Source organism: Oryctolagus cuniculus, chromosome 8 (genome assembly GCF_051225735.1).
Source record: "Oryctolagus cuniculus isolate XC-2025 breed Fujian yellow rabbit chromosome 8, ASM5122573v1, whole genome shotgun sequence".
Lineage (NCBI taxonomy): Eukaryota > Metazoa > Chordata > Mammalia > Lagomorpha > Leporidae > Oryctolagus > Oryctolagus cuniculus.
The window spans coordinates 70346194-70372818 of record NC_142874.1 but is presented as its reverse complement, the minus strand read 5'-3'; the positions used below and the strand labels follow the sequence as shown (position 1 = coordinate 70372818).

At 39.6% G+C, this 26625-nt stretch overlaps 2 long non-coding RNA genes across 3 annotated transcripts; one reads left to right on the top strand and one right to left on the bottom strand.

The window, feature by feature from the left end:
* The first annotated feature begins 47 nt into the window (after positions 1-47).
* On the top strand, positions 48-26237 carry LOC138843489 (uncharacterized). Of its 2 annotated transcripts, none has more exons than XR_011378255.2 (2): positions 48-248; positions 25770-26237. It is a non-coding gene; the product is annotated as an uncharacterized LOC138843489 (long non-coding RNA). The 2 variants fall into 2 exon arrangements; XR_016211987.1 differs by lacking the exon at positions 48-248 and adding an exon at positions 25336-25472.
* LOC149125044 (uncharacterized) lies at positions 13278-16822 on the bottom strand. Its single transcript, XR_016211988.1, has 3 exons — positions 16423-16822; positions 13638-13778; positions 13278-13549 (listed from the first exon to the last, which is right to left on the bottom strand). It is a non-coding gene; the product is annotated as an uncharacterized LOC149125044 (long non-coding RNA).
* Positions 26238-26625: the final 388 nt, after the last annotated feature.

Here is a 26625-nt window from a genome sequence, read left to right as displayed (position 1 = left end):
AATTTCAATGTGGAGACTATCTGTTCAACAGCCAGGACATTAAATTTCTTCATCAAGCTTCAGCAACTTGCAGTTCTTAAAGTTTTAGGAGGAAGGCAAGAGAGTGTTTCCAGATGTTTGAAAAATAATCATTTTAGGCAGAATACTTAGCAAATGAATTTTTATGTTACTTGTGCTTACCTTTGAGGAAGTTCAGAAATTTCAACTTAAAGAGTGGTTGTGAAGTCCAACCTGAGGTTCAATTTCAGGTGAGTATTATGTTCTTTTTCATTTCCTCTTTTAAAGGACTGGCAACATAGAAATCCACTCCTCAAACAGTTGTACATTTCAGAGACTGAGTTGGCCACAGCAGGCAATTGTGTTGATAAATATTCCAAATGTTTTACTTCCACTTTATTTTAATTATTCATGGCCATTGCCATTATTCCTCAATGTCAGAAATAGTGAGTAGAGGTGAAGATGAGTTAATATTGTATTTTTACTCATTGTTCAGATGTTAGAATGTTTATTTAATGCTGATAAATTTGTGTAGCTTAAATATTAAGTATGCTTAATAAATACACACGCTTACTATAATGTAATCATTTTTCTGTGAACGGGAACAAGTATCAGTTACTGGGTAAATATCAAACAATGATTATATTAAATATAAGTATTTTTACATGTAGGCAGCTGAAATTCAAATATTGTGTCTTAAATATCCCTGAAGAGTTATGATACCACTAGAATATAATCTTTGATTTTCACAACTGGTACTTCAAAAATTTCAGACAGTTTAATTTTATGGATTTATGGTTGTTATATTTATATCATGTAATGTAACAGTGTAGATCATTTATTAAAATTCAACTGATAATTCTAAGTTTTTCACACTAGCACAGGAGTACTTAAAATGTTTGTGGAAAATAGAACTAAGACATAAGCTAATTTTGGTGCTAAAGGATTTTTAAATCCTTGAATAGTTTTTCGAATGTTTGGAAGTCTTCCGCATATAAGTTTGAAGAAAATTACAGAAGATTATTCTCTTTCCAAGTAGAAAAACCTAAGCTGGAAAATTAACAGCACAGCTGGAAAGGCTAGTGAACTTCACATTTGAAAATGTTTTCCAGGCTCAAAATCTCTCTCTGGATCCCAGAGGTGGCTCTCTTTGACATAATCAATCTAATCAGGAAACTTCAGAACTAGTTAAGCAGCACACTAGTGAACTGCATTTGTTCATATCACAACCTTCCAAATTTTTCTCACGATTGTCTTTCACCGCTCATCGTTTGCTTCCGACCGAGTGCCGTTTCTCATATTCTCTTTCAAAAGACAACTTGCTAATGGACTGTCAAGGTAGTCACCCAGAGTTAGAACCCTGTTACAGAGCTCCTACAGTCGAGTAAAAACAAAAATACTGATGGATATCCATGTTATGCCTACAATTAACAGAGTAAACATCTTAATAGGCGTAGAAGACACAAACAGATGTTCTAATTGCATGTCTGTGAGAAACTGGTGTTTACTAGTTCCACTCTGGCCTGGCCTTTGAGACCTCAGGAAGTTTCTCTCCCACTAGGGATTTCCGTGATTTATTGATTTCAGTACAAGGAATATTTTAGAAACGAAAGGATTTTGCTGAGGTTAAATAAGTCCTTGTGAGGGTTAGTATTAACTCGTGCTTGAAGGGAATGCCTACTTTAACCAGGGTAGTGATGGCCACATCTACACTTTCCTGCCTAAGTGGGAGGGAAGAGTATAGGGTAGTTGGAAGGGTTTCCTAATACAGATCTAGAAATAAAACATAGGTGCAGAATTTTTTTTTTCCTTTTTTTTTTGCCTTGAACTGAACAAAAGTAAAGGAAATATAAATAATAGCAAACTCTTACAGATTCCTGATTGGAACACAGAGTAATTTTGATCAAAACCGTAAAAGATATATTTTGGGTTTCTATTGGAGACATAAAGAACCAAATACAGTAAAGCCCAGAAACGTGAATGTTTTTCAAATATTTAAGAAAGCCTTAATTTACTCTTCACCTTCTGTATCAAATTTCCGAATCCATTTTTGTAATTATCCATATTTGTAATTATTCTTTTTTGCCAAAAAGAGTCTAAAAATTAATTAATGAGTGCTTTGTAGTCTTATGCTTCTTCTTGGTCATGTTTATAGATACTGAGACATGGGTATGTCATCATTGGCATTAATAATGCTAGCTAATACTTTTCAACATTTATGGCATTTCAGGTACTATGCATGTGTTTTAAACAAATTATAGCATTGAAAGTGTGCCATTACATAAGGTAATTAAATATGAAATCTTCTAGAGATTGTTATTTCATAATATGGTTGACAGGATTTTATCCTGGCTAATTTTAAGTTTGCTCAGTTTTGGTTTGTGCAGTTTGGTTTGCAGTAAGATCCAGTAAGATAAAGACACCTTTATCATCCTGAGATTAAACAAATAGTAAAGTATTTTGTGCTGAGCGACCCATCTGGTGTTGTATTTTATGACTGTAGGTCAGCACCATTTGACACAGTTTCTGGCTGTGATTGTTGGGTAAGGAAAGCATGGTTAGTCTGAATTAAATACTTGAGATGTATAAAATATTCAAAGTATTACATTAATATTTTCCAATTTCATTGCATGTGGAAAAGTAAATGTTTGTTGAATTAATGTAGACAAGCAGTGGATGGGTACCTGACAGAGATACAGGATTCAACTTTAAAGACAAGACATTAAAAAACTTAAGAATATTCTTTCTTTGAGTTCGTTGCTTTGTCAGAAGGACAGTGGATAATAGGGGACAATTGTAAAAGACTTTGAAATAAACTAAAAGATTATTTGTTGTCTTCAGTGGAAAATTGCATTATTTTGCAGCCCTCCCTTCTGTGTTTCTGATTCTGTAGAGTTCGAGCCTTTCATTCTCTTTGAAACTGTTTTACCGAAAACTGATAATAACACAAATGATTCTTGTTCATAGAAATAAAAATGTGTTCAATGAAATGCAATTAATTGTTGTCCTTTGGATATTAACCAATTTCCATCTGTTTGTGCATTCATTTTAGCATTATTGATTCAGCTACAAAAATTACATATTTCAAGTCCTTTATAGCATCTCAGTGTTCCCTCAATAGTGAAAGAATTAAATAAAATCTCACGAAGAACTTCATCTAGGAAATCAGGCCCCAAATGCCTAAACCATGCTTTTTTGGCACACTGCATTAAAATTTTAGAATTACTTTTCTAGTTCAAAATTTTTCCTGCTTAGAGGCTGCCTTTTCTTTCTATCCCATTTTAATTCCATCTTTGACTTCAATTTCTACTCAATGCTGAAGTTACAGTTACTGGTCCTGACAACCCAAGCATTATCTTATGTTGAGTCCTAGTTTCTACTGAATTAAACCTGTGTCTTTAGTAAACATATCCATTTCACCTTACTTATCCCTCAAGTTTTTTTAAAAAATTTTTCTGATTGATTTGGTATTTTATTCTAGGAAAAACATAAGATTAATTATTTATTCTTTCATTTGCAATGAATCATATCTTACCTATGAGTTTGAGAGTCTTATGAGGATCCACGTGGGAGCCAATTAAGACTAAAATCCTATTTTGGGGGAAATTGTCTTGATTCATCCATTGCTCCCAGGTATAATACTAGGCAAGACTATCAGTGATCATGAAACAGGAAGCCTGACAGCCCAGATTAGGATGCGTGCATTGCAAAGCCTATTCAATCAACTGTAAACACACAGTGAGAGCATGGGAAAGGAGACCGGAGAGTAACACATTTGGAAAAGGGAGCAAGAGGCATGAAGGGCAAATTCCTGGTTATGTCATTTACCTGTCAATGTCTTCCCTGCTGACAGTCTGGTTACAAGAATCAGAGTAAAGGTGTGGTAGCCTGAGTGGGATGTGCACACCCCAATCCCTGGAACCTGAGAATATGTTGCCTTGCATGGCAAGAGGGTCTCCGGAGGTGTGATTATGTTGATGGCCTCAAAATAGGGGAGATTATCCTCCGCCATTCAGGTGGTCTGACTCTGTAATCGCACTAGTCCTTCAGAGTTGAAGAATATTCCCTGGCTGCAATCAGATAGAGATGCAAGCAAAGGTGGAGCATCAGGGAGATGTGATGTTGTTGACTTGAAGATGAAGGAACGGGGCCCGTGTGAAGGGATGTGGGCCACCCCCAGAAGCCACAAAAAGCAAGGAAATGGATTTCTTCCCTTGCAACCTCCAGAAAGAAGAGCAGTACAGGTTACAACTTGATTTTTTTCTCAGTGGAATTCAAACTTCTAACCTACAGTATGGTCAGATCATACATTCATGTTGTTTTAAGTCACTGTGGCAATTTTTATAGCCAAAATCAGAAAGTCATGTAGGAAATGAAACAAGGAGGTGTGACAGGGCCAACGTGCATCTGCAGAGATCTGGCCACAGCCTGGCCACAGTGAGCTGTAGCGTGCTGTGCAGTTGTAATGTCTGTCTGCCTTTTGCAAATGAGCAGGACATCTGGGGGATCAATTGGTGGTTGTGTCCAGGATAACACAGCTGTGATTTGAGGTGCCGTGAGCTGTGCCGTATGAATATTTTAACATTTGTTGTGTCTTTTTATTCACTTTTGAATAAAAAGTAAAACTCATTTGCTTCATCTTCTAAAAATCTCTGTTGGGGCTGGTGCTGTGGCACAGTGGGTTAACACCCTGACCTGAAGTGCAGGCATCCCATATGGGTGCCGGTTCGAGTCCTGGCTGCTCCACTTCTGATCCAGCTCTCTGTTATGGCCTGGGAAAGCAGGAGAAGATGGCCCGAGTCCTTGGGCCCCTGCACCCACGTGGGAGACCTGGAAGAAGCTCCTGGCTCCTGGCCTCGGATCGGCGCAGCTCTGACGGTGCGGCCAATTGGGTGCATGAACCATCGGATGAAAGACCTCTCTCTCTCTCTTTGCCTCTCCTTTCTCAGTGTAACTCTGCCTTTCAAATAAATAAAATAAATCGTAAAAAAAACTCTGTTACATATCATGAATTTCTGTTATTTATTTTTAAATTCTGTTTTTAAATTTTAAAATGTAACAATTTTTTATCATTTGCCAAATTTACTTCAAAGGTAGACATCATCATACACACACACACTTTGCTATTTTTTTCTTGAAAACAGAAATTGTAATCTCACAAAGTGAGGGATTCATGACAAGGATCATAAAGTGGAGAAAGAAAGGTATACTGTCATGCAGGTAATATAATTCAGTGATTCCTCTGAAAACTAAAAGTAGATCTACTTTGGGACCCGGCTACTCACAACTGGCAGTGTATACAAAGGAAATGAAATACATACAAAGGATGTGAACACCTGAAAGAGGACCTGCATTCCCATGTGTTTAGCTATTTACTTGACAATAGCAAAGATACAGGATAAACCTAGGCGGGCATCAACTGATGCTTAAAGAAAATGTGGTCTCTACACACAATGGAATATTACTTAGCCCCTCCCAAAAGAGAATGAAATCCTGACATTTGCAACAAAGCAATTGCAACTGGAGATCAAAATGCCAAGTGAAACCACCCTGTTTATTTTTAACATGCTTTGCTGACTTGCCATCTGATTTTTCTGCTGTGGTTTGAACGCTTTATGAAACCCCTCCTTCCCCGAATTCCTGTTTTGAAATCCTCATCCCCAGGGTGGTGTTAGAGATGAGGCCTTGGGGAGAGGATTAGGTCATGTGGGAGGAATCTTCACCAATGGAATGAGCGTCCTTGTACAAGCAGCCCAGGAGAGACCGTTCACCCCTCCCACCACGGGAGAGCACAGCGAAAAGGCACCGTCTACAAACCAGAAAGTGGGCTCTTACGGAACATCAAATTTATCAGCGCTCTGATAGTAGATTTTCCAGCCTCCAGAATGGTGAGAAATAAACATTTTCTCCCGCTTATTGTACAGTTGCACCTTCAAAGGGAATTAATTCTAGGACCTTCCTTACATACCAAATCTACTGATGCTCAAGTCTGTTGTGTGAAATGGCATAGGGTTTGCTCATAATCCTATGTGCAATGTAATTGTTATTTTGCTGTATTGTTTGGGAGATATTGACTAGAATACAAAGTCTATACATGTTCAGTAAAGATGCTATATTTTCCCTCCCAAATATTTTCCATCTCTGGTTGGTTGAATCCATAGATACAGTACCTGTCAGTACAGAGAGCCTGCCATATTTTCTTATATCAGTTCAAACAGGCTAACAAAGTCATGTATTAATTTTATCCAGTCCATTTCCTCATGATTTCCATAGGGGACACATACAGCAAACACACCAAGAATTCCACAAATGTGGTTAGTATAAACAATACAAAAATAATGAAGATTGATCAGGATGTGTAGCAAAGAGAGTCCTTACACAGTGGGAATGCAAATTAGTTCAGCTGTTATGGAGAAAGTATAGAAACTTCTTAAAAAATTAGAATGTACGGTCCAGTGATTCCACTACTGGATATATATTAAAAAGAATTAAAATAAGGGTCTCAAAGAGATACCTGTACTCCCAAGTTCACTGTGACTTGACTTGCTATAGTCAAAACAAAGAGGAGTTGGCGCTGTGGTATAGTCAGCTAAGCCTCTGCCTGTGGCTCCAGCATCCCATAAGGGTGCCAGTTGTACCCCAAGTGCTTGTCTTCTGAACCTGCTCCCTGCTTGTGGTATGGGAAAAGCAGTAGAAGATGGCCCAAGTTCTTGGGTCCCTGCACCTGTGTGGGAGACCTGGAAGAAGCTCCTGGCTTTGGATTGGCCCAGTTCCGGACGTTTTGGCCATTTGGGGAGTGAACCAGCGAGCGGATGGAGGAACTTTCTCTCTGTCTCTCCATCTCTCTGTCTGTAACTCTACCTCTCCAATAAATAAGTAGATTCTTTGAAAAAGTCAAAGAAGCAACCTAAATATTTATCTACAGACAAGCTGATAAGGAAATGAGGTACAAACAGACAATGGAACACGATTTAAGAAGGAAATGCTCCTGCTTGCAACAACATTGCTGAAAGTGGTGCACATTATGTAAAGTGAGAGAAGCCAGTACAAGAAGACTAACTTACGTGAGACTACTTACAGGATGAGACTAAGACAGTCAAACTCATAGAAGCAGAAAGTGGAATGGTGGCTTCCAGAGATTGAAGGGAGTGGGGAGCTGGAAGTATCAGTCAAAAAGCACAAGATCTCAGTTACGCAAAATCAGTCCCAGAGAGCTCTTGTGTAGAGTGTTGTCTATAGTTAACACGATGTATTTATAGACTTAAAAGATGCCAAGAAGGCAGTACTTGTGTTAAATGTTCTTATCACACATACATGCAAAAGTAGTAATAACTATGAAGGTAGAAGTAAACTCTTGGAGGCGACACATAGGTTTATGTTACCTATTGTAGTGATGGTTTCGCTCACCCAAACTCATGGATTAAATATGAACAACTTTTTCTATATCAATCAGACTTCAGTAAAATAAATGGTTTTCAAAAAAGAAGCCCATAAAGAGGACTCCTTCCCAAGTGCGAATCAAAGAACTGTTGAAGATGCTCAGGGATTCTTCCTGCCTTGATGAGCCTCGCTTTTCTTGCCTGCTCCAATGGACCTAGAAGGATGTTTTGAGACTTTTGCAGCCCTGTGGGCTAAACTCACTCTCCATCGATATTCAGTCTTTTCCAGTTGCTACAAACTTTGCAAATTCTGTTTACAGTCTAAAGGCGAAGTCAGTATTTTAGTTATGTAAATGTATCAGTAAGCGTGATCATTTGTATGTAAGGACAAACCGTATCTGTAAAAATTTGTTACCCAAGTAACCCACAAAGAGAGGAAATCTGTTTTCACACTTAGGAATCACGTACTATTATACTTAGAAGAGAAGCAAAGGGAATTTAACAATTGTATTCGGCTTTTGTTTCAAGATTTAAATATTTAAAAAACAACATTAGATAACTGTACTTGGAAAGTAATAAATCAAGGAGACTGTTGTCTGCTACGTTCGGGAAAAATGAGGTCTTTGATAAAAGTTTGAACTAATAACTAGAGTTACTTTGAGGATGTTTTCACAGATACTACTAATAAGTAATTGGGTTTGTCTTCATCTTTCCTTGTTTTAAAGTTGTTCTTGATGGTTGAAGATGGTCTGAAAATTGAAGCTTTTTCCTAATATAGAAAACTAATTACCGTTCTCTTGAATAAAATTGTCATTGTATACCTGAAGCCAGATTTCCTGTTTTGACAGTGCTCAGTTTGTGTAGAGTATATCCTATTTCCGAAGGGTTAAGAGTCACTTTTGTGCAAACTGAATTTAGTTCATTGATTGCATATTTTCCTTTAGAAGTTCTTTTTTTTTCTCAAATTATATTTGAAGAACCAGAAGGCATTATTAATATTTAGTTATCTTCACAAATTTTCCTATCAAAACACCAAAGCCAATGGTATACTAGAGTCTTCTCAATTACATAGCAGCTATTTAATAATTCAACTTTTTTTCTGAGAGTCAGTCTCTATTCAGTAGTCTCTTTAAAGAATTGATCAAGTGCCAATATAATAAAATTATTTTCTTTGGGCTGGAAAAATTGGGTTAAACCACTCAATTTCACAGCACTAAAGCAGTTTTTAGGCAAATGCTGTAATTGAACTGTATAAATATTAATTTGGTTCAGATTTCTTAGGAGCAGCCAAGCAGCCCCCTCTTTGTTGGTCTGTTACTATGAGGGCTTAACTTTAAGTTTTCTGTTCATGTTGTCACCATGTTGTAATTTTCTCAGAGATCAGTCCTTGGAGAATTAAATAAAGGCCATTTTGGTAATTAGCCCATGAAGGTGTTAAAGTTGTTTTACGGTCAATAATTGCACTTTGATGTTGCCAACATCTGTTAAATAAATCACATTTTAAGTGGCAGAGAAGGAAGACATTGTAAAGGAGATAGCATTGTAGCAATTAAAAAAGGGGAAGAAAAGTCATAATAAGCTTATTTAATGGGGTAAGTACATAAAATCTGATTTTTAATAAGAAGGGATTCCAATTCAATCCCATCAAGGTGGTGTGTACCAATGCCATCTCACTTGATCAATTTCAGTTCACAATTGATCACACTGATAGGTCTAAGAGTCAAAGGGATCACATAAACAAGACTAGTGTCTGCTAATACTAACTGATAGAATAAAAAAGGGAGAGAACGATCCAACATGGGAAGTGGGATACACAGCAGACTCATAGAATGGCAGATGTCCTAAACAGCACTCTGGTCTCAGAATCAGCCCTTAAGGCATGCGGATCTGGCTGAGAAGCCCATGAGAGTATTTCAGGCATGGAAAGCCAAGACACTCTGGAAAAAAAAAAAAAACCTAAATGAAAGATCTCTGCGAGTGAGATCCCAGTAGAAAGAACAGGGCCATCAAAGAAGGAGGTACCTTTCTCTGAAGGGAGGAGTGATCTTCCACTTTGACTATGACCTTGTCTAAATAAGATCGGAGTCGGCGAACTCAAAAGGCTTCCGTAGCCTTGGCAGCTCATGACAAGAGCCTAGGGAGATTACTGATGCCATAAACAACAGTGTCAATTTGTTAAGTCAACAACAGTAGTCATTGTGCACTTACTCCTCATCTAGGATCTCTGTCCTTAATGTGCTGTACAATGTGAATTAATGCTATAACTAGTACTCAAACAGTATTTTACACTTTATGTTTCTGTGTGGGTGCAAACTGATGAAATCTTTACTTAATATAAACTAAATTGATCTTCTGTATATAAAGATAATTGAAAATGAATTTTGATGTGAATGGAATGGAAGAGGGAGCGGGAGATGGGAGGGTTGTGGGTGGGAGGGAAGTTATCGGGGGGAAAAGCCATTGTAATCCATAAGCTGTACTTTGGAAATTCATATTTAGTAAATAAAAGTTAAAAAAAAAGATTTATTTATTAGTATGAAAGGCAGAATGATTGAGAAGGGGAGAAGGAATGAGAGAGAGAGAGAGAGAGAGAGAGAGAGATCTTTCAGTTGGTTCCCTTTCCAAATGGCTGCAACAGCCCGGCCAAGGCCAGGAAAAAGCAGAGAAAACAGAAACTGTATCCTGGTCTCTTACGTGGCAGGCAGGGGTCTAAGCACTGGGACCATCATCTTCCGCCTTCCCAGGTGCATGAGCAGGAAGCCGGATTGGAAGCAGAGCAGCTGGAACTCAAACTGGCACTTTGCTATGGGATGCCAGCGTTGAAAGCAGTGGCTTAACTTATTGTATCACGATGCAGATCCCAAAAATCTGATATATTCACTTTGGGGCTGGCGTTGCAAGTTAAGTTAAGCAAGTTAAGTCTGTGAATGTAGCACTGGCATCCCATATGGGAACTGGTTCAAGTCCCGGCTGCTCTTCTTCCTATCTATCTCCCTGATGATGGCCTGGGAAAGTAGTGGAAGATGGCCTAAGTGCTGGGCTTTCTGCATCCATGTGAGAGACCTGGAAGAAGCTCCTGGCTCCTGGCTCCTGGCTTTGGATCAGGCCAGCTGCAGCCATTGTGGCCATTTGGGGAGTGAACCAGCGGATGGAAGACCTCTCTTCCTATCTCTCCCTCTCTCTGTCTGTAACTCTTCCTCTCAAATTTTGAAGAAATTTCACTTTATTTTGTACAAACCACCATAACACAGTGAATTGTGAGTATGTTCAAATACAGGAGTTTTGATTTAGTACATTTCATCTTGAATTTCAGATAATGTACTTATAAATGCTAATTTAAAAGCATGATAAAGTTAGTGGTAATATATCTTGGATTTTTTAGCCCCAAACTTCAAAAAATTACTGTATTTTTTCAAAACATCAAAAAGTTTGATTAATATTAACTGTACATATTAATGGGGGACAATTTGACATTTTAATACATCTATACATTATACCTGATCAGAGTACTAATTTTCTAGTTTACATTTATAATAAGACCTGATTCATTAATATTCCCCTCTCTTCATGGTTGCTTTATGCTAGGAGTCTTGGGGCTCCTCCCCTTTAACTTGATCAGAAAATTTATAATAGATAATTGTGAACTATAGTCACTGCTGTGTGCTGTGTAACCCCAGAAACTTATTCCTACTTTCTGATTCCAACTTGGTCCCCATTAATCAAACTCTCTCCTTCCTTTCCAAGCCTCTAGTAATTATTATTCTATGCTCATATTGAATGTTTCTTAGCTTCCACATGTGAGGAATAACATGCAGAATCTGTGTCTGGCTTATTTCATTTAACATTAGTCCACCCATTTTGCTGCAAATGATAGACTTCTTTCTTTTTGTGTGTGACTGAATACTCTTCTCTATTCCATATATACCACATTTTCTTTATCCTTTTATCTGTTGATGGCATCTTAGCTGATTCTGTGTCTTGGCTATTGTGAAAAGTGCTGCAATAAATATGTTAGTGCAAGTATTTTTTGATATATATAATAATTTCATTTCTTTTGGATGTATACCCAGTAGTGTGATTCCTGGGTTGTATTGTGTTCTATTTCTAATTTTTTAAGGAATCTCTTTAATATTTTCCATAGTGGCTGTACTTATTTCTACTCACAATAAAATATGATTTTTTAAATGTCACTCAAGCACTTTTCATTAGGTGACAGTGCATAAAATAGGAACGACTAGGTTGAATTTAAATTCGTGGGAAAATGAGTGGGTAGACACAAGTCCCCACTCCCAATAAACAACATGCATCACTAAATACAGTGCAAATATCTTTATATCACTATTATGTTGGAGAATAAATACAACTTTCTTGGATTATGAGAGCTTTAGTACTAGGTATCATATTAAAATCTAAAAGCCGGACATTACAGAAAGCAACCTCTGAATCTCAGTTTCCATCTTTGACAAAACAAAACCAAACTGAAACAAAATCTAGGTAAAGAGATAGGTAAAGGCAAGCACTTAGAGACACTGAACTGAAGGGAACCTTGTCAATAGTGCTGTGGGGAGAACCAGCACAGTTCGAACCCAGGGAATGAGGAGTAGCACAGTGCGCAGGAACTTGGCACATGAGACAGCTGTTGATGATAGAGTCCACATTAAAAGCGCTCCACTACGATACGCTTTACATAGATCTGCATCTTACTTGCAACCATTTCATTCTGCTCAACATTTCATAGCCTGGAGAAAGCGGCATGGAAAACTCTGGAACAATCAAGAGTTAAGAATGGAGGTTATACAAGTAGATGTTGCTGCTTTGAACCACAAATATTAATTCTCCCATTTTGAAAATATTTCAATGATAATATATAAACGTTATATATCTGATGACTATCGCCTGATAAATAATGAGTGAAAGCAAATACTTACACTTCCCATAAAGACAAAGGAGAAAAGATAAGCTTCAGTTCTGAGGTCTCCATAAAGTATTAAGATATACACACAGATGTGTGTGTGTGTGTGTGTGTGTGTATACTGATCTTGCAGAAGAATTGAAATTGTGTATTTAAAGTCTACCAGATATTTCATACTGTGCCAGGTGCTGTGAAGGATATAAGATATTTAAGCCACAAAAAATAAAATAAAGCCAAAGTGGCCCCAGTTCTCTGAAACAAACAGAACAAGAGGTGAAGCTTGTGGGCTGATGTTTTCTTGGAGAAATACAGTTCCGAGGGAAGGAAGGAGGAGGGAAAAATGGATGTTTGGCAGAGGAGGAGGGGGAACAAATGCAAACTGTTGAGCCACTGCGCTGGTCAGGGCTTAACAAGATTGCATGCACCTGGGGTCCCTGGAGCAGCCCATGGGGCATCGCATGCTGAAATCCTTGGAAGGAAAGCGGAGCTGAGAGAAGTTATTTTGTCAGATACTTCCTGTCTCGTCTTTTCTTCCTCTCTCTCCTTCTTTCTCCTCTTAATTGCTTGTACGTTCAGGTTCTGCTCTCCTACCCTGCCATGCAGTGCCCTGATGAGTTGATAACCCCATGAGTGCCACTGGTAGGGGTTGGGTACCAGACGTGGTTGACCTCCACCTGTCCGGGAACAGAGGGGGCCACTCCTCTGGAAAATGAGGGGAGGCTGAGAAGGTCTCTCCAGGGCTTTTGATTCTGAGAAAGAGGCACAGGAGGCGAAAACGAGGAGAAGAGCCCGGGGGTGAGCAGATACGAGATGTGCACGGAATCGGTCCAGGGCAAATTCTATTCACTTTTGGGCAATTGTTAAAAATAGTGCCTCTGGAGTTCAGAGAACTGAAAGCTCACTAGATCTTTTAGAACTGTCTTTGAACCTTTATTTTAAGAAAGAGGAGGAAACAGACATTGAATGCATGCCTACATTGTGCCAGGATTAGTTTTTTTTTTTATTTTTATTTTTTAAGAAAGTGGGAATAACCACTGGGCACACAAGGTTTGCAATGGAGGATCAGACATACTCAAAAAGAAACAATGAAACTAGGAAACGAAGGGTAGAGGGTCACACATATAGAAAATGAGAGTGGATTTAATCATATTTAAGTAAAGCGTTGTCCGAATGGATAGCCAGATAAAATAATTTACATTTCCAATTTCATGATTCGGATGTTAATCTTCCTTTATTACATGGACAATCATTCTTATGACACCTAAGAAAAAATACAAAGTCAGCCAAAAATAATTCCTAATTTTCAAGCATGATAGGGAACAGAAATAGCTGGCCTCAAAAATAGTTACCTTTTGTTAGGATTCCTGTTATATTTATAAAGTTCTCTACATCATGGAAAACATTTTTGTTTACTTTCTCATTGTTCTCTGAGAAATAGAAGGCATTAATAGATAAAAAAATTGTTGCTTCAAAGAATTGAATGAAGTCATCTGCAGGAAAAGATTTAGAGACCAAGTTAGTGTTACAAGTAGATAATAATAGTTACCATAGAATCACAAACATAAAAGAAATCACACAGTCCATCCCTTTGTTTGAGGTCCACTTTTGTCTTCTTGAAAAATTTTATATTCTGTCCTGTGGTGTAGTGCTCTTTCAAGGTTCATAGGCTGCTTGATATTGAAAAGTATACTCGGGGCGGCACTGTGGCACATTGGTTAATCCTTTGCCTGCGGTGCCAGCATCCCATATGGGCATCAGTTCGAGTCCCGGCTGCTCATCTTCCGATCCAGCTCTCTGCTGTGGCCTGGGAAAGCAGTAGAAGATGGCCCAAGTCCTTGCCCCTGTACCCATATGGGAGACCAGGAAGAAGCACCTGGCTCCTGGCTTCGGATTGGCGCAGATCCGTTGCAGACACTGGGGAGTGAACCAACGGAAAGAAGACCTTTCTCTCTGTTTCTCCCTCTCACTGTCTGTAACTCTACCTCTCAAATAAATAAATAAAATCTTAAAAAAAAAGAGAGAAAAGTATACTTAAATATGCATAAGCTTTTGCGTGAATACAATGGGAAGTAATTCTCTCTGTAGAGGAAACTTGTCACACTAGTTGCTGATGCCAGGAAGAATGGAAAAGCTGTGACTTTTGTTAATTCTGCTTCTGATGAAATGGCCTTGCATGTTGAGGCAGGGTTGGAGTGAGTGTGGGGCTTACTTTGTTTGCAGCCTGTAGTCATCTGTGTTGGGCAATGACAGAACTCTCTTTCTGTCCTGAGTTTTGGATAATAATCAATGACCTAACTCTAAGTGATCTGCTGCTCAGGGAATTCTTTCTGTGATTCCTGGACTTCGTAGGAATCGTCTGCAGGATGACCTTCATGACACTGGCCACTAAACATCAGGGATTGTGAACTCCTTTGCTGTCCCCATAGCATTCACATGATAGCACATACTGGGGTCAAGTGGAGTGTGATTTGGGGTTCTCCTGAGGATGGCAACTTAGAGTCTTAGAACTGCATGTTTCACTTTACCTTGAACTTGTGGTGTGTTCCTTCCAACTCATCCCAACTGAGCATACTCGTGTTTGTTGTAAAAATCAAAGAAACTCTTCAAAATCGTACAGCACGATTCTTTGCCAGGTCTGATTATGGTGGAGAAGTTTAAGAAATCTAAATGACTCTGAACCTTTCAAAGAGATAAGACAGTCCACATGTGCCCTCCGGGTGGCTGCAGAAGGCTGTTTATGGAATCGTTTTACCCAGGACTTCATTCCGTAATGCAGCGTTAGCCATTCTCCATCAACTGGCTTTCTGTCTGTTAAGTTCTGACGGGCTGAAACCTTCCAGACATTGTTGTAGATCTAGAGCCTGTGTTGGTGGCATAAGCAGTTCTACAGTCAGTAGAACTGACAGAAAGCCAACGTAGCAAGTCTTACTTCAATTTGGATATGTAAAAAATTGTCACTCTCAAAAGGCTCATCAACATTACTAATATGTATCTCTTTAGGACAGAATGCTGAAAAATATTCACCCTCATTATAGCTACAATGCTCACAAGCATGGGTATCCGATATTGAACTTTTCACTATAAAAATTTGTTGAACATCTTATTTGCCATGCTTTACCCCAGGGATGTAAAGATAACTAAGTTAAAACAATAAAAGTTGTAGAAATAAATCTACTGGAAACTAAAAAGAACCCAAACAAGATAGAACACAGCCAAGTTCTCATTGTAGGGGTGAAGAGTTCTCATCACACCATCAGCCCTTGAGGCATTATTTTGTTCTCATGCAACAGTTTCCGAGTCAGGGGTATCAAGAAAACTATAATCTTTTAGCCATATTTTGTTTATAAAGGCATAGGACACAGCATGCACATATGGAAAATTAATTAAGTTGTATACAAAAGATCTATGTTCTTTTTTGGTACAAATTACAACTCAATAAAATGAAAAGAGGTATGAAAGTATACATTACATTCAATGTCATTAAAAATATGGGGCTCCTTTGGATAATCTCTCAACTATTCATTCTCTCTCTCTCTTTTTTTTTTTTTTGACAGGGAGAGCGGACAGTGAGAGAGAGAGACAGAGAGAAAGGTCTTCCTTTGCCTTTATTTCACCCTCCAATGGCCGCCACTGCCGGCGCGCTGCGGCCGGCGCACTGCGCTGATCCGATGGCAGGAGCCAGGTACTTATCCTGGTCTCCCATGGGGTGCAGGGCCCAAGGTCTTGGGCCATCCTCCACTGCACTCCCTGGCCACAGCAGAGAGCTTGCCTGGAAGAGGGGCAACCAGGACAGAATCCGGCACCCCGACCGGGACTAGAACCTGGTGTGCCGGCGCCGCAAGGGGGAGGATTAGCCTAGTGAGCCGCGGCCTCTTATTTAAAATGGTTGTTTCTATGAGTTCCATGTGGTTCAAGATTTCCAATTTTTAATGTATAGTGTGCATTAATATAACAATAAATTCCTTTCCACCTTTTCATTACTTTTGCTAAGTAATTTTTTTGTTTCTTATATAACATTATTAAGTACTTGCTCATTTGCTTAATGGTTTTGAAAAATTATTTGAGAGGCAGAGAGACAGAAAGAGAGACATGGAAAGAGAGAGAGAGAGAGCTCTGATCTGCTGGTTCACTCACCAAATTCCCACAGTGGCCGAGACAAGGCCAGGACCATTGCCAGGAGCTGGGAATGGAATCCTGGTCTCTCATGTGGGTGGCAGGAACTTAGTTCCATGAGCCTTCACTGCCGCTTCCCAGGGTCTGCATTGACAGGAAAATGGAGGCAGGAACCTGAGTCAGGAATCAAAACCCAATTACTCTGAAACGGGAGGTAGGCATCTTCATCACTAGGCTAACTGCTTGCTCCCTGCCTCATTAAAAAATCCGTATATTTGTAAGATGATTTTCATTATATTTAAGCATCACATTTTTGAGTTTCACGTGAGAAACTAAATGGTATATTTCTCAAAAGAACTTCACATTGTGTGACAGCTCGAGTATTCTCTGCAGCACTGGACTAGTCTGGAGCATTTTCCCCAGTGACCCCAGGCCCAGAACAAATATTCGGCACACCTGCGTCCCTGGCAGCATCGCAGCACCCTAAGCACTGCGCTTCAGATCTCTGCTGTGAACATTATGAAACTCCCTCCAAACAAAAGATGAGTTTTGTGGTTAGAAAGTCTGTATTTAGATATAAGGCCAGCTAAAAATGTGAATTTATGCAGTTGGGAGAAGGCATAGAGATAATGTCAACTTTAATTCCTGTTTTTTTCCAAACACAGCAAATAGGCCAAAGGTCGTGAGTGGAAATTAAAGAAAAATGGAAAACAGATGTTAGGAAGCTCACGCTAGAAATGGAAACACAAGCACCACTGAAAATTATTAAAGAGAAAAAAAAAGACCACTGTTTAAAAAAAAATACAAAAAACAGATGAAACCAGAAAGTTTGGATCTTATAAAGGTCCTATTTTTATAGCAGTATGTTTAACATAGTTTGGTGTTTTAATATTTACTTAAGTGATTTAATTATATATATTCTCTTCCTTACATCGAGAGACGAAAATGCAGGAACAAAAGAAGATTTTAAGTTTCTACCCATTATGAATTCCTGAAGATGATGCCTGGCTAACAGTCTCTTCTCAATAATTGAAAATACTGTCACTTTATCCCTTGAAGAATCAAACTTAAATTCAAAGATGCTTAGCTTGTAACTGACAGATGTTACTTTTGAGAGCACATTTAAATTATCTTTCCATTATGACACCTGAATGAGTTTTCTTAACCTTAGTGAGACCTATGTAGATTTGTTATGGTGAGAATGGATACTATGGAAAACTTCCATTTTAGATTATAAAATATATATCATAGTGATGCACGAATGGATTGTTGAATTCTGTTCTATTTAAAGAGAATCTATATGTTTTGACTTTTATAGCTTTGGCTTAAATAAAAGAAGTTATTCCAAGATCAGCAAAAACACATAAATGTATGTACTGTGTCTGAAAACCTTATAAACAAACATACAAGGGACATCTAGACTCTGTCCTGCACCTTCTGCTGGTGTTATGTTTTAAAAACTCAGAGAAGGTTACAGAAATGAAAAAGAAGAGTGGTAACATGACTACATGACTCAGAAGCAATTCCCCCCAATTTCAAACAAAACCCCAAATTAAAATAAATTATTAGAGATACCTATTCCTGAGCTTGGCTTTTGTTTCAAAAGCTCCCACTGGCAGTTTTCTTTTGTGAGTGTTTTCTTGTGCATTTGTTTTGTTTAGCGCCAGCCAAGTGACTTTAATGCTGACAAGGGGGAGTTGGCATGCATTTGCAGAAGGTATGTAATTAAGAGGATGTAATTCAGGATCATTGCTGGATGCATTTACGTTAGGGATGTAATTATGAAGAAAGAAGAGTCAGTGCAATAGCTAGGGCATGAACGCTGGAGCGAGCCTAGAAACCCAGAAATTACATGCGTTCCTCCTCAGGAAGGTCTTCTTCCATCATCTTGGCCATGTGCTCTACGGACAATGATATGGTGGAACCCCCGTGTCCAGTCTCAGCAGCTTCTAGAAAACCCTTCTCTCTTGCCCTCTCTTGCTCTCCTCTTATCCTGACTGACAAAATCCATGGCATACCGTTTTTATGTGCATTCTTAATTTCTCATGAGTAGACACATTAACGGGATGAGTTTAACCATGGTTCGTTTTATTTATGAGCCTCTGGTTAAATGTTAACAGCCTGAAGTCAAGTATCAAACACAAGAATTTAGAGCTAAAGACCTCGCAAGCTGTACTGACTATCCAACAGGATCAGGATCCAGCCCATCTTGTTTCTTCAGCTGTTTTCAGATCTTCAACAGTAAACACTTACAGCGCTTATTAAATGTCAGGCACTGTTCTAAGTATTGTAGCTATGTTAACTCATTTCATTCTCAGGAGATCCACACAAGGCAGATACTATTATTACTATCTCCGTTTTACAATTGAAAAACAGGTGCAGGGAGGTCAAGTAATTTTCCCAAGGTCACACAGCTGCTGAATAGTAGAGCTAGGTCTGACTCCAGAATCTATGCTCTGAACTTCCAGACCAGTATCTGTGCCTTTTCATAGTTGCCAGGTAAACCATTTTCTGATCATGTCTGGTTAGTAGAAAAGGTCAACATTGTTGGATTGGAAGTGTGCTGAGCTGAGTTTTCCTCAGCTCTGTAGGTCCGTTTTACCTGTTGAGTATACAGCTTGTACCACAACACATGCCACCTGTCTCCCTATCCAAGCTCACCATGTAAATGCATTGTTATCCTCTCCGTAGTGGAACTCACAGCCTCAACATTAATATGATAAATGGATTCTTAAAACAACATTCTGTTAGAAGACTAATTAGAGTAAGGAAGTTCATTTCATGTCCCTTAACCTTCTAGCTGATCTGTCTAGAAATCATCCTACTGGTTAAAAGGTGTATTTCATGAAGTGTGATGAAAATTCAGGAACTGGGGGGTGGGGAGGAACTGGGTTAAGGGTGAAAAAAAGGAGATAAACTAGGAAATGCAGAAGACGTTCAGGAAACAGTTCCTCGTTCCTCACATTTAACACTGCCTTCCCTTGTAGAGAAAGGTTAACCTGAGATAGATCTTGCCCTGCCTATCAGCAATCTCTATTATTGAGACACAAAAACTTTATTTCATAATCATTTTCTTCCGGCCAGCCAGCTGTGGTTACTCAAGGCAGATTAACTAGAACCTGATGGATTTCAGCCCCTGTTCAGCAGTGCCAGCCAAAGAGTATAATTGCACAGGATGCAGGCTGCAACAACGCTGACCTTGTACTCAGAGATAGCCCTAGATAAGTTGAACTGTCAGATTTGCAGGTCAGACTTTTCAATTACTGGGATGAAATCTGGGAAGAGAAAAAGACAGGAAAGGGAAAAGCAAACAAAAGCAAAAGAAAACAAAAACTCTCCTGATGTTGGCTTGTCCCGAAAGAGGGCAACTAATCAAAACTTCAAGAGAAAGGAGTTGATTCACCAGAGTAGGCTTGCAGAGCTGCGTGGAGGAAGTGCCTTCGTGGAGGTGATAATGTCCACCCCTCCTGGGCCTGTGTATTCCGTGGATGGGACCCGTGAGAGCCTTCCCATGTGGTAGTTTGCACAGCACACTGCTGATGTGATGAAATTTACATTAAGGTGGAAAAACAATCTTTGTCATACTTTGTCTTTTTTGGAGGAAATGGATTTCCTTAATATGAGCACTGCTTTATTTCCCCTGTGAATTCAGATACAGAACACATTCCTGCATGGCGTGCTACCAAATACAACGGCTGCTGGGGAATGCCTCGTTTTTGTACAGATTCTAATGACTCAGAAGTAAAATATTTTTGGTCCTTGTGTTATAGACGTAAATGCTTGGATGCAGGTTCCAAAGCGGCGAGACCTCTAGGATCTGATGGTTGGAATTACTCCAAGATGAGGGATGCAGGGGGTATTGTGAATGGTTAATGGACAGCTCCCTAAATCATTTAGTTCTTAACCAGCTCAAAATGCCTCACTCCAGGTCCTGGAAACTCCTCCATTCTACTCTGCAAATGCTTCTTTGTGTTAATCGACTTTGTTGCAGGTGAAAATATTTTACGGATATCAAGTGTTCTGCCATGCTTGCCATTCAGAAACACTTTCCGACACGCTGCATGTACACACCTGGGCCTTTAAGGACACTGCTGGCGGCTTTGATCACTTGCACAGAAGAGCGGAAGAATGATAGGCATCTAATAAGTGTTCGTTAAGCACACAGGTGCATAAGTAAACCACAAAATAAGCAATTCTAAACAAAAATGTTAGTCTGTCGTGCAGCACCTAACTTGTTAATCTTCCAAATAGCAAAGAAGCAAGATTGTGTCCTCTGATACATAAAGCCAGCTGTAGACTGGCAGGCAAACTGAAAGATGGCATTGCTTTAAGAAGATATTAGAACGCTTCTTCCTATGGTTTTAATTCTCAGGAAGAGTTTTTAGAAGAGCAGCATTTGTAGCTTCTCTCCATCGCTCACTCAGTCTCCCTCCATTAATTGCTGGAAATGGGAGAAGCAGCAAAGCAGAGTTGGCTACAGGTCCTCTGAGTCCTCCTAGCGTTTATTCAGCTCTAGCCTTTATCTCGAGGCCAGCTCAACAGACAAAACATAGAGCTTTGGGTGGGTGAGTATTTTCAGGGCGTGAGGTATGTACTAGGCTTGCAGAAGAGTGTAGCTTTGTCAGTAACACAACTGTTCATTTTTTGCTTGTTTTATTTTAAATTAGCAAATAACAAATGTATGTTTGATGACATACTATGTTGAGACGCATGTGTACACTGTGGAACTATCAAGTTAGGTGAGTTGATATATTCATTATCTCAAATATCCTTTTTTTGGTGGTAACATTTAAAATCCATTCTTTTTGCTATTTTTGAAAGACACAATGATTATTAACTATAGTTACCAAGCAACAAATGAGATTGCATCACACTAAAAAAAACTTGTGCACAGCATGGGAAACAACACAATAAAAAGACAGCCCATATTTTGGCAGAAAATATTTGCATATCATACAACATATAAGGGACTATTATCCAAAGTATACAAGAATATTGCTCAATAGCAAGAAAACAAATAACCCTATTAAAAGAAGTAGGCAAATCAGAGCCAACATTGTGGTGCAGCCTGTTAAACTGTTGCCTGCGATGCTGACATCCTGTGTGAGCACCAGTTCAAGTCTCAGTTGCTACACTTCTGATGCAGCTCCCTACTAATGATCCTGGGAAAGCGGCAGAAGATACAGTCCAAGATCCTGGGCCCCTGCCAGCCATGTAGGAGACCCAGATGCAGTTCCTGGCCCAGACCTGGCCACTGTGGCCATTTGGGGAGTTAATCAGCAGATGGAAGATCTCTCTGTCTCTCCTGCTCTCTTTCTACTCTGCCTTTCAGGTAACTAAGTAAATCAAGAGAGAGAGAGATGGCAAAATGGCATTTTCTCAAAGTGACAATAGGCATTTTCTCAAAAAAAGACATCCAAATAGCCAATACATACATGAAAAACACCGTGACTCAAGTAGTTGTGGGAACACTGGACTGAGTTCCCTGGCTCCTTGCTGTGCCTGAGCTCAGCCCTGGCTGTTAAGGGGCATCTGAGTGACTCAGAGGATGGCAAGTCTTTGTCTGTCTCTGTCTTTGTCTTTGCCTTTCAAAAATATAAATGAATGAATAGAGAGATAGCTAGTGTTGGTGAGAGTGTAGTTCCTTGATTTATCTATATTTATTGGTAACAAAAGTGATATTTGAGCATCATTTATCTAATCTACGTCCATCTTCCTTAGTAGATCAAATTCAGGTAAGGAGAAAAGAGTGTGATTTACTGTTTTCTGCTCAAATAAATGAAGTCTCTCAGTGCACACTCCCAGAACATAAGAGAATTAGGAAATTTCAGTGAACTATTATTTTGAACACATTATAATTAATTCAAGTTAGCTTTTAAATACAAAATTGAGCAGAGATACAAATAATCTTATTTACTGAAAAATTATTTCAGAATCATTCAATTGTGTTTTCCTTTTTTTTTTTTTTTTCAGAGAATGGCAGCAGGCCAGTGGAGTTTATAGTGATCTAAATCCCCATTCAATACAAGAATTAAATACAGCCCACCCTTCTCATTGAATACTTAGGCCATCTTTTTTTGGCCAGAATCTGGCAATGGGAATTTCATTAACTCTTGAGAGTTCCTATTTGCCAGTTGGATAACTCCAAGGATCAGAGAGCATATTATTTTATTAAACGAAAATTTGCTTCTTTGTAAATTTTTGTGGTTCTACCATATGGTGTAATGCTAGCAAATTTATTTTATATTGCCTACAAAATAAATCTTTTGATCTTTAATATTATTTCTTAGAAACTCAGGACCATATATCTTTCATCTGCCTACCCATCTTCTCTGCTTAGTATCCATAACAGAAACATTGAGGCATTGTGCCTGGTGGTTGTTAAAGAGAAGTGATTAAGGCATGGTGACTTTCCTCAGAAAGGAATCCTGTGAAAAAATGCCTATAGATCATGGTGGCAATTGCTGTAATGAAAGCATGTACAGAATGCCCAAGGAAATGCAAGAAAGAGCATATGGAATACTGCATGGAAAAGCGGGCTTCCACATAGCCACAGCAGGGAGGCTACTAGACTGAATTCTCAAGGGGGAATTTGCCAACCAGAAAAAGAAGGGAAAAATTTTGTAGTCAGAGGGATATGCGTGAGTAAAGAGACAAAGACCCTAATGTACTTAGTGAACATGGTATCCCAGGAGGGTGCAACATGCATGCGTGAATATGTGGAAGGTGGTGGAGGAGTCAGAATGGCAGGTGCTCAGCTTGTGAACGGCGTCCTATACCCTGCTGAGGATGAGTATGCTGAACCAGAGGAGAAGTGGCCCTTGTAAGGTATGGATAGGAAAGTGGCTCTCTTCATAGTCTTGGAAGAACTCCCCAAGCAGTGGTATGTTTAATGGAAATGGGGTGAAATGAAAGGCAGGAAGAACACCCATTTTGTTTGTTTCTGTTGTAATGTTTGCAATGGTGCAGCGGATTGTTGAACAGCGGGAACCGGGATTAAGAGTTCAAGGTGAATGTGGAGATGTTTAGATGTAGGACAAATAGGAGTTGTGTGGATAAGTGTGGGGAAGAGGAAGGAAGAGCTTTCAGGAGTAAGTTTGATTTTGAACAAGTTTTACTTCTTTGGGGATCTTCAGGGTGAAACATGCAGAATACTACAGGTGGACAGCAGTGACTATCTGGACAGAGTCCAGAGACAGTGATGTTGTATAATTGGGAATCATTAACACGTGAGTGGTCCTTGAACACTGGAAATGTGTAATGCAAGAAAATGCCAAGATCAAGGCTCGGGGGAAGGTTACCACTTTAGAGACTGTTGTAAGAGGGGACCAGCGAAGGTGAGTTAGAAGAATTGCTCAGAGGTAAGAGGAACACGCAGAGAGAAAGTAAGGATACAGTGACCAGGAAAGAAGGAAAGTTCTGGAAGTAGGCAGTATTGATCATTGTCAGAGAGCACAGAAAGGTCAGGTTAAGCAAGGACAGATAAACTTCTGGTGGATCTCTTGATGAAGTGACTACTGATAACCCGTAATCCAGAGTGAATAGTTGGGATGATTGAAAAAAAAAAAAAAAAGCACAGAGATGTTGTATTATAGATGGTGATTGAGTTAGAATATATTATTTAAGTCAAACTATAAAGGACCCTAAGAAGATTTTTTTAAAGATTCATTTATTTATTTACTTGAAAGTCAGAATTACAGAGAGAGAGAGAGAGAGAGATCTTTCATTCCCTGGTTCACTCCCCAGATGCCTGCCACAGCCAGGGCTGAGGCCAGAAGCCAGGATCTTCATCTTGGTCTCTCACATGGGTTGCAGAGGCCAAGCACTTGGTCCATCTTCTGTTGCTTTTCCCAGGCATTAGCTGGGAGCTGGAATAGAAGTGGAGCAACCAGAACACAAACCAGTGCTGGTATGCTATGCCGGTGATGCAGGCAGCAGCTTTACCTGTATGTCCCAATGCTGTACCTGCTAAGAAGATTTATATATTGATGGGAACACCACTCTAGCAAATGTATGCATCTTTCTTTTTAAAAATTTTTTTTCTTAGAGTTTTATTTATTTCTTTGAAAAACAGAGAAAGAGCTAGAGAGAGTGAGAGAGAGAGATCTTCCACTTGGTGATTACCTCCCAAATACCCAAAACAGCTGGGGCATAGCTAGGTGGAGCTGGGAGCCAGGAACTCCATCTAGGTCTTCCAGGTGGGTGGCATGGACCCAACTACTCGAGCCATTTTCTGCTGCCTCCCAGGATATACATAAGCAGGATCTGTATTGGAAGTGGAGCTGGGACTTGAACCCCAGAACTCTGACATGGAATGCAAATGTCCTCAGTGGCAGCTTAACCACTTCGCTAAATGCCCATCCCAAATGGAACTTTAAAACGCAAGACATAAGAAAGAGTAAAAAAGTTAAATGGGGATTATCTACTGATCTTCATCAGTTGGGGGGAGAAAGAATGAGTTAAATATCCAGGAAATCATATTTACTAAATGTACAGTAATTTAATTACCATCATTGTACAGACTGATATTTAAGAAAATACTGTTTCATACTAGATGTGCTTTTTTTTTTCCAAAAATTCAAATATCTCTTTTGAGACACAGGAAAAATAACAGCAATCTCATATTTTTAAAAAACAAACTTGATGTCTTTTATCTTGTCTGCCTATCATTTTTTTCCAAAATGCAATAGTAACAGGGGTGGTGACTTCTCACATGCTTGATATTTTGTTGGCTTATTTTACAACTCAATGATAGCAGTCGTTAAGGGTTAAGAAAATGGACCAGGAGTTATGTTTAATTTCCCTGCAACTTTGGCTTGTAGTTATTTTTAGCCCAGTTTGGTGGGAATTGGCTGGAGCTATTTCATGGAAACGATCCTTATTTTTCTTTTTCGACCCTGCGACCTCTGCTTGAAAATAAATCTCTGCAAAGCATGACAGCCTCATTCAGAGCTGGTCTCAGATATTCTCCCCATCCCCTTGGTCTCCAGTTGGAAACCTGTCTGCCTGGCCCTGAGGAGTAACAAGCCTCTAACTGCGTTACCTGATCACTCCTTTGGAAATACGTTCTGGTATCTGCCGTTTTGATTTCTTATTAGGCAGTTGATTTTGTTATGAACTTACATGTCTATTATGAGTAGATGCTATTTCCACTGGTAGGAAACCTCCAAAGGGGGGGGGGGGTTTCAAGAAAACAGGTATCCATTTCTCTCTCGTGGGAATGAACTCCGGGGGTGCACATTTCAGGTGCATATGCACTGTGTGGTGTCAGAGACCCAGACGCGTTCAGTTTTGGTACCCACTGCCCTCAGCGCCTTCAGTTCTGGTACCCACTGGCCTCAGTACACCATTTCTACTTCTTGTTTCAGGATGTCTGTTGTTGCTGCCGCGGCCGCCATTTTGTCAGTGTTCCAGTCATCGAGACATCGGAAGGGCTGAAGAAAGACCCTCCTCCCTCTATGGACGTTTCCAGGAAATCGTACACAACATTTTCATTTGTGTTCTGTCAGCTAAACGTAAACCAAAGGTGCACATCTGGCGGCAGTGGAGTCTGGGAGTGGTATTTTTTATTCCACGTGACGACATATCCAGCTAAACCCAGAGGATTCTTTAAGGAAGGAAGGAGAGACTGGAGCTGGAGAACAACCCGTCCTCCCTTCCACTGGACTCCTCTTCCTGCTCAGTCTGCCCAGGGATCCCCCCCATTAAGTCTCAGTTTGTGAACCACTCACTTCACCAAAGGCCGTTTGGATTTCAGCCACTCTTTTCCTTTGGCATTTAGAAAAATGATTTCTATGCTATTGTCTTTATATATTTATATCTAGGTTTGTGAATGTTTTCCCTGTCTGTGAAATATTATTTCTTAAGAATAAGGGTTGAGGCCAATTCTGTGGCATAGCAGGTGAAGCTGCTGCCTGAAGTGCCAGTATCCCATATGGGCGCTGGTTTGAGACCTGGCTGCTCCACTTCTGATCCAGCTCTCTGCTATGGCCTGGGAAAGCAGTGGGAGATGGCCCAAGACCTTGGGCCCCTTGCACCTGCATGGGAGATCTGGAAGAAGCTCCTGGCTCCTAGCTGCGGATTGGCGAAGCTTCGGCCATTGTGGCCAATTGAGGAGTGAACCAGAGGATGGAAGACCTCTCTCTCTCTCTGCCTTGCCTTCTCTCTGCGTAACTTTGACTTTCTTTTTTTTAATATTTATTTTATTTATTTGAAAGACAGAGT